We start from the raw sequence: 7,875 nt of genomic DNA on the forward strand, positions 1-7,875 counted from the left end.
CTTTGAAACTGTATTATTTATTATTTTATTGACGATTATTTACCAGGCAAGTCCCAATGAGATCTCAGATCTCTTTTTCATGGGAGGCCTGGGCCTGAAGGCAACCTGTTGTACATGTTTTAGTTTATTAAAAATTCAGTTTGACTACTTTCACTTTCAGTTCCATAATTCAGATTTTTGTGTCACATCCTGGTCCTTGAGAAAGCCAGGCAGAGTAATCAAACACAGATCCACAGATTTATGTTTCACTTTGGTGAAGTTTCCCTTCTGGATGTAACAGAGTTGATGCAAWCCACTGTAAAAGTGACAAAACAAAGTTATTTTATTGCAGTGATTAATTTGACCTATATGTAGAAAATGTTACATTTACATCATGGATCACAGATTTATCAGATGCTGCTGCTGACTGATACATGATGGGTTTCAAATCTTTAAATTCAGTTTCAGTTTAGTGAAATGCATTTTTAAACCAATGCATTCAATTTCAAATTATGCACCTTCAGATTCAATAAGAGCAATTYAAATTCAATTCCTGCTGGCACAAGGTTTATGCCATAACACCCATCCTGGACTCAAACTTTGACCAAGAAGCATTTTTTTTTCACTGAAAACTTTCAGCAGCTCACATCTTTCAGTTTTAAAAACAGCGCCAGGGTGACATGGTTATGAGGAAACCAGGGGTTTCGTTTCACAGCTTCCTGACCAGAGATCTCAGATGGAGTCGGGTTCACCTATCGACTGGTTTCCCACTGCCCGCCCCCAGTGCTTTACTGGTATATGTACTGAGACACACCTCCAGAATCACTGTCAGCCCTGCTGAGTAATTACAGCGATTAATGCACAGACTGCACTCGCCTCTGGCTCAGGACACTCTATCAAGACGCGCGTGGTAATGGATGAACGTACTTTCTTAATAGAGAATCCATAGTGTCTAAACCCAGGACAAAAAACACATAGCTTATTTTATTAAGCCTTACTTTACCCACAATCCTCTTGGGGGAGATCGTTTACCAGCATAGAAACAAGAGAAAAAGCGGTCAGGTTCTTCTGCCCTTGTCGTCGTGCTCACGCTGACCTCTAAAAATGGACAACAAAGATCATATCACGAAACCAATACTCGCACCGACGGCCTCTGCACAAATTGATTTACCCACCCAGAACTCACTCTCTTCTCAATGAGGTGCCAGGATGCTCACAGCATATATCACTGTCACACAAGCACCCTCTAGTGAAATGTGATTTTTATCTTTATGAGCTTTTTTTTTTCTTTCCTCTTTTCGGTACAGCATGTAGCGGCCTGTGATAAGTGATGAGAAATAAAAGGGTTGGCACATTTTGTTAATACAGGTGCTTTCTGCACATATGGGTGCCATCACACACAGAGGATGACACTGCTGTGGTCCTGTGCGTTTGAAAAGCGGCTGGCAGGCCAGCAGGGGGTCTGTGGTATATGGCTCATAGATCACTAATGTGTGGGTGAGAGTTGTCACCAGCCAGCGCCTGGCTGCGAAGCACAACATAGTTTATGGCACAAAATCTCCAGACATAAGCATGAATCGTGGCCCAGGCAACGACGAGGAAAAGCAAACTAAAAATAGATGATAAGCTCGTTCCGCTCGCCCCAGAAACAATGGCTCTTTTTTTGATTTTCACGTGTTCAAAACTGAGGCACAAAGGACGGAGGAAGCAGTGGATAATGTCTGACTGGCCCTGTAGTAAAGAATCTGGATGAATCCACGTGAGAGGCCCATGCTAACCTGAAATGCACCCTCGCTGAAAGCTGGAGAGACACGATAAATGTTGCACTTTCAAGTGTGTTAAATGCACCAAGATAGTCTGGGCTTTCTCTGTTTCCAACTGACAACCTCTGTTACACAGTTAATTACAGCCAACTGCAACACAGTGCAGTGTCAATTATCATGTGCTTTAGCTCGCTCCCAATGGATATTTTTACTGCCTGGGTTTCACCGCTAAAGTTTCTACCTTCTTTTATTGCTATTCTGCCCAGGTTTCAAGGCTGAATTACATTTGCCAGACAGAGCTGTAAAAACAGAAGGGATTTAAGGATTCAGATTGGTGGAGGGTAACCTAATCTCCCGTAATTGGGGGAATGGTTCTCATTTATATCAGCCTGCTTTAGAAAGCGAGCTCATCGGCAAGCGGCTATCGTCTCAGGCATTTCGCTCTGACGACTCGTTGTCATAAAGGCTGTGGAAAAAAAGGGAGGTTTGGCCACGGCAGCCGCGATTACACATATTAAACCTAATCAGCATTAATCAAAGCACTACTTTAACTTATTAGGCCGTGGAAATCAAAACACAACAAAAAAAATTACACAAAAACCCCTCGTGTGTGCGGGTTGTTTCGCCTGAGCTGCAGTGCTGCTGGAGTGCTGTGAAATAACACATTCTGGGCTGAAAATGGAACTAAAATGGTAATCCTCTGCCAGGCGAAGCGTTCTCGCCTCGCCAGATGCTTAGTTCTGAAATTTGCCTAATTGCCACGCTCAGATCAATCCTTTTTACTCTGCCAAAGTGTGATTGTGAGCATTTTGTTGGCCCAATATGCTTTTTTTTTTTCTTCTTTTGCAAAGATTTGCGTCTTTCCRGTGAAGGCCTGTGATTGGTTTTGGTCTCTGTGGCATAGCCGCGCAACCGGATGTGCGTTCACCCCCTGCCAACCGGGGTGCCCATTAGCCAAGGAGTCACAGTCAGGGAGCAGGGCCTTTCCATCTCAGCCGCCCCCTCTCACCTCACCCTACACACATAAAGCACACCCACTCCTCATATGGCTCAGACACATGTCGTGGGTGGACTAAATGAGGCTCTTTGATCAAACGGCAGCAAGTAGGAATGGACACTGACTTTCTGACCCCCTCACACATGCATTTTATGCACTATAAATATTTATATAGACATGGATACATATATAAATACACACACAGTGAAGTCAGTCATTTAATCAGTTGATGTGAGCCCAAATGTTCATARAATGTTATTTGTGCAGCTGCTGTTGCAGTCATTAAAACTACAATGCATGCATATTATGAATGGCACACACATACGCTCAGCATATTCACAGAGAGGCATCCATCTATGTGTGATTCATCCCCCATCTGTACAGGCGATACGTCTCACATCATCATGAGGAATGACTGCGCGACACAAAAGTCCTCGTTCCAACAGGATTGTTGAAAAGAAAAATAAGTAAATAAATAAATAGAGGAGTAATGAGTAAAGAGATGAATCAGAAGTTTAGCCAAGAGAGAAAACCCCTGGATCCTGGCTGTCCGGCTGTCTGATGAGCCGCTCCATGCTTGTCAACAACAGCCCCTATCATTCTCACACAACTATCTACTCACAAAACCAAGACCCGCCCCCTACATCCCTTCAGCAATTCCACCATCCTCCAGGAGAAACAGCTCCGAAAGCAGAACGGGTCGCACACAGCAGCAGCGGCGGCGGAGGCAATCATCTTTTCCCTTCTCGCCTCTCCTCCCCTCCCTCATCCTTTCTTTTCTCTCCATTTCTTTGCACGCTTTCTCGTTTCTTTTTGTCTACACTTCTGCCTTCTCGTGCCGCGGCTGCCGCCGGTGAGAGCGTACAAGAGGCAAAGAATGGGCAAGCAAAAAAAAGAAAGAAAGAAAAGAAGAGAAAGGGGAGGAAATAGACAAACCGACGTTAGGTAAGGCTGGGGGGGGGGGTAAATTAGCATGAGAATACTCACAGTGTTGTTGTTGTTGTTGAAGGAGCGCGGGGATGGGAGCGCGGCACCGGTCCCTGCGTCAGATACAACCTGCACAAGATTGAAGAGGGGAGAAAAAAGAAAACTAGGCTGTGAGAGCGGCAAAGCCAGAGCGAAGAGGAGGAGGAGGAGAGAAGAGCAGGACGAGGAGGAGGAGAAGAAGAGGAGGGAGGAGGAGGAGGGAGCAGAGCATCTAATGCACGCACCAACAGGAGCCCAAATAAAGAAATGAAGGATTCCTCGAGCAATGTGTTTGGGCACTGATGGTGTGTTTGTGTGTGCTGTTATGGGAAGGGGGCGGGGAGGCGAGAATAAAAAAAACAGTCACATGTGACAAGTCCGATCTGTGGTCCACCTACCTCCTTACTCTCAACAACAACAGTTCTCCTCACTCTTTCCAGAGATTTGGCTTTCGGCTGCTATGAGGGAGCTATCGTCCTCACTGCTGTATGTTCCTATAGGAGGGAGGGCACCACCGGATCTCCCACCCGCCCACGACAGCCAGCCCAACCCCCCAGTCCATCTCCACCTCCAGCGTACAGTGGAAGAGAACGCTACAATTGAATGAAAGCAATCCCTCTGGCATTGAGGCAATTACAGAAGCTGCTGGCACTGTTTTCTGCCTTTTTCCCACCATCCCCTCTTGGGTTGTTCTCTCTCGTTTTCAGTTTTTCCCGTCTCTGGACATTTGCCACGATTAATGTAACTTCTGTCACTTCAGCTGTTTTGGTCAGATCACCTTTTCGTCCTGAGTAACGCTGTCTGCTTGTCTCAGCCTTGAAAACACTCCAAAAAACCCAACTCCACTACCTGACAGCGTTACTGAGAGGTAAGATTTATCAATCCACCTTAACTTATTGGATCTTACAGCATTACGGCGAGCTGAACACACACACATGCACACACCTCAGGGGAAACCTTAATAACCGTCGTATACGTCYATTTTTTTGATGCACATTCCTTCATGTTCAATCGTAGGGTTTTAAAACCTGCTGGTATGTGTATCACCATCAAATGCAGAGCTGTAAGTCAAACACCTAAGCCTCTAATCAGGTAACCCTCCCTCCAGTTTCCCTCCGCCCCCGCGCACTGCCTTCCTGCAGCCACCACTGCACTTTATCTCCCCTCAATTAACATCTTCTGAGCGAGTCCTCTATTATCTTAACCACACAGAGCAGAGAGGTCCTCCGAGGAGACGTGGTGGAGGACGGCTGAGCTGTGGACGGAGGGCTCCCAGCCCTGCTGCTGCTGCCGCTTTCCAAATCCGCAGGCCTAATTAAAGCCCCAGTCAGACATGACAAACTGCGAGCAGAGGTGCTACAGAAACAAACAGAGGCATCGCCTGCGCGGGTGCGTGTAGCCCGGAGGACTCTCTTTGTGAGGATTATCTGCCAGGAAGCAGCCACGTTCACGTCAGCGTCATGACAACATCATCTAAATCTCTTTTGACAGTTTGTTCGGTTCGATTGTGTTTGTTTTTTTCTGTAAAGGCATTGCCGTGTCACAGCATCCGGGATAAATTATTCTCCATATGAAGGAGACGCACGGAGAAACAAAGCCAGCTTCAAGAAGCTCAAGGATTCCTATAAAATATACAAGTGTTAGAGGTGGTCATGCTTATAGCTATTTTTCCTTCTGTATAATGCCCCCCGCCCCTGATTCATCTGTTTGGTTGCCCTCAACAACTTCAATTTCACCCTATGAAGCCATCAAACYGCCCATTAAGCCATCAAGTTGCCCTCTTTGTCCTTGATCACGCCTGACAATGGTGAAACCTGGTGCCCCCCTCTCACCACCACGGCAGTCGGGTTATTTGGTCTTTCCTGCGCGCCACAGACTTTGGATCGGGCCAGACTATTAAGATTATTCTATTACTCCTAGGTTAACCTGTCACGCCTGGGTGTAGCTCTGTTTATTGTCCGGCTGCTGTGAAAGGGCAGGGAATAAAACTCAATCAGCAGGACAAAYGACCACACATGCCTCCATTCGTCAGGATGCAGGGGGTCCACACCAACGCCCCCCGCAGGCCCCCGMAGCTAGCCTTTGCTCCGCCTTTAAATGTGAGCTCCCAAGAGCTGGAGCTGGAGAGGGTCTCAAGTTTTTTTTCYCCACTTTAATCACAACTTGTGGTAAGAGTCCTCCGATCAGGGAAGAAGGAGCTAATGTATTGACTTAAAATCAGGTCGTGTCACATAAGATGTGGGGAAGTGATTAAAGAAGCAGACTAGTGATCAGCGGATGACAGGGGTCAATCCCCTGTTGGGTAATTTGGTAGAGCCTCGGGCAAGGTACTCAGTCCGACGCAGCAGCAATAAACACTCGAATGTGTCGAGGTGGAGAATGTCACATCCGACGTCACCCTCTGTCAAAGTTCAAAGCAAGATGATGACGACGAACACTTTGGTTATTAAAAAACTCATATCCTAATGAAGCAGCCGTGTTCAGTCTCCGTGCACCCATCCCCCCGCCCCCGCCTTCAGCAAACACGCCGCTCCTTTTTTCATGGGATCCATCAAGGGAGGGCCACAATTAAGTGACTAATTTGATTAGGAGATAATGTGAGTCCCACTTAATGGAAGGGACAGACTTCACAACACAGGCAGATTAGTTTGGTGGATGCCTGCTTATTAATTAAGACAGCCCTCCGTGCCCATATTAAGTCACRTGCACAGATGCAGTTTAATGGGTCAAGGGACGCACATGTAAGGCAAATAACAGGTGAAACGGAAAGAACGAGACGACCAGGAGTAAAGATAAAAGACYGACAATGACCAWGAATGTTTTCATAAAAACTGCAAAAACTTCCACATTCATTTGCATTAATTACTTGTTGCAACACGTAGACACACTCATCTAGAAGTTTATTGTTTTGTTGTGTCCCCACTGTGTGTCATTGTACACCATGGCAGCAGAAAGTCATTATACTCCCTCAGACTACCGCCCTTGATGTCATTAAGTTTGTCTCTTCTCTGCTTTTTTTTGTTTTTTGCAAAAAGCCTTCAAATTCCTGTTMTTCTTTTGTGTTATGATCTAAAAGTTGAATAGCCTCCATCTCTGTTTAAGATGCTTTACAAAATGCTGGAGTGAGTCAATTATCAACACTGCAATGTTTTCATTTCTAATAAACCCAGACATTTCTTTCTTCATAAAAACTGATTAAGCCTGATGTTTTGGGCTCGTTTTAGTGGCTTTAAAATGACCCAACACAGACAAGAGTCCTTCAGTGACCGGCATTTTCTTTCTGCCATCTCGAGTGACATTTCCTTTTTCTAAAGTCCAACAGATTTGTTTGTAACTCGTGTCCCGCATGGCCMAACAGTTGCCCGCCGCACGGTAACAATAAGCCAGATAGATCTGCGCGGTGACAATTCCTGAGTCCCCGAAGGAAACGATAAAAACCACAAACGAAAGCATGAGAGATTATTGTATTTGCAGCAGTCCTTGAGTTTTGCACTCTGCGTCTGGCTGCCGTGTTCAGCCACTGCAGTGCTCTGTCATTCTGGGCACACGGCACACTCCCAAGCGCTCTATTTACGGTGGCCGAATCCCCGCTGTGCGGAGCAGGAAGAGTATAATCTCCCAGCGGTATTCTGGGTGGTGAATCTGCCGGTGTTGTTGGTGCATACCAATGGCAACCTCTCTTCTGTCTAAGAAGTTCTAATGTGTAAAAAAAAATACCATTGAACAAATGTTGGGAGGAAAATGGCGGTGTCTGGAGAAATACATTCATCCACATCTACTATTCCTGCTACTGTTCCCACTTTGGTGACTGCTACTTGTGCCACCTGCCTCTGCAGTCACACTGTGCTGAATTCAATCAAGCCACTGTGTAAAGCAGCCACATTTATGCTGAGTTTATGCACACAGCCACCTGCAGACATATTGCTCCTTTTGAGGTTTATGATCATCCCAGTAAACAACCATAAGAAGGAAGCTGACTTGTAAAGAAAAGAAAAAAAAAACAAGTTTTAGGAAGATGTAGGTTAAAATGCAGGGAGACTTGCAGTCTTTAGGTTGCACAAAATGAATCGACTCAAAAGAAAACAAACAATTTTAAAGGGCCAAGATTACATGTTTCTCAGGCATATATTTAAATACTATACCATAATAAAGTATCTATGTCACCTTTAG

The 7,875-nt window shown here is 45.6% G+C and overlaps 1 long non-coding RNA gene across 2 annotated transcripts in view; it reads right to left on the bottom strand.

The window, feature by feature from the left end:
* Positions 1-7,875, bottom strand: part of LOC106527590 (uncharacterized) — a 256,880-nt gene that overhangs the window by 14,942 nt on the left and 234,063 nt on the right. For both annotated transcript variants that reach the window (XR_001311406.1, XR_001311405.1), the window contains one exon: positions 3,727-3,795. This is a non-coding gene — a long non-coding RNA (uncharacterized LOC106527590). The remainder of the gene's footprint in view (positions 1-3,726; positions 3,796-7,875) is intronic.

Source organism: Austrofundulus limnaeus, unplaced genomic scaffold (genome assembly GCF_001266775.1).
Source record: "Austrofundulus limnaeus strain Quisiro unplaced genomic scaffold, Austrofundulus_limnaeus-1.0 Scaffold333, whole genome shotgun sequence".
In the NCBI taxonomy this organism is placed as follows: Eukaryota; Metazoa; Chordata; class Actinopteri; order Cyprinodontiformes; family Rivulidae; genus Austrofundulus; species Austrofundulus limnaeus.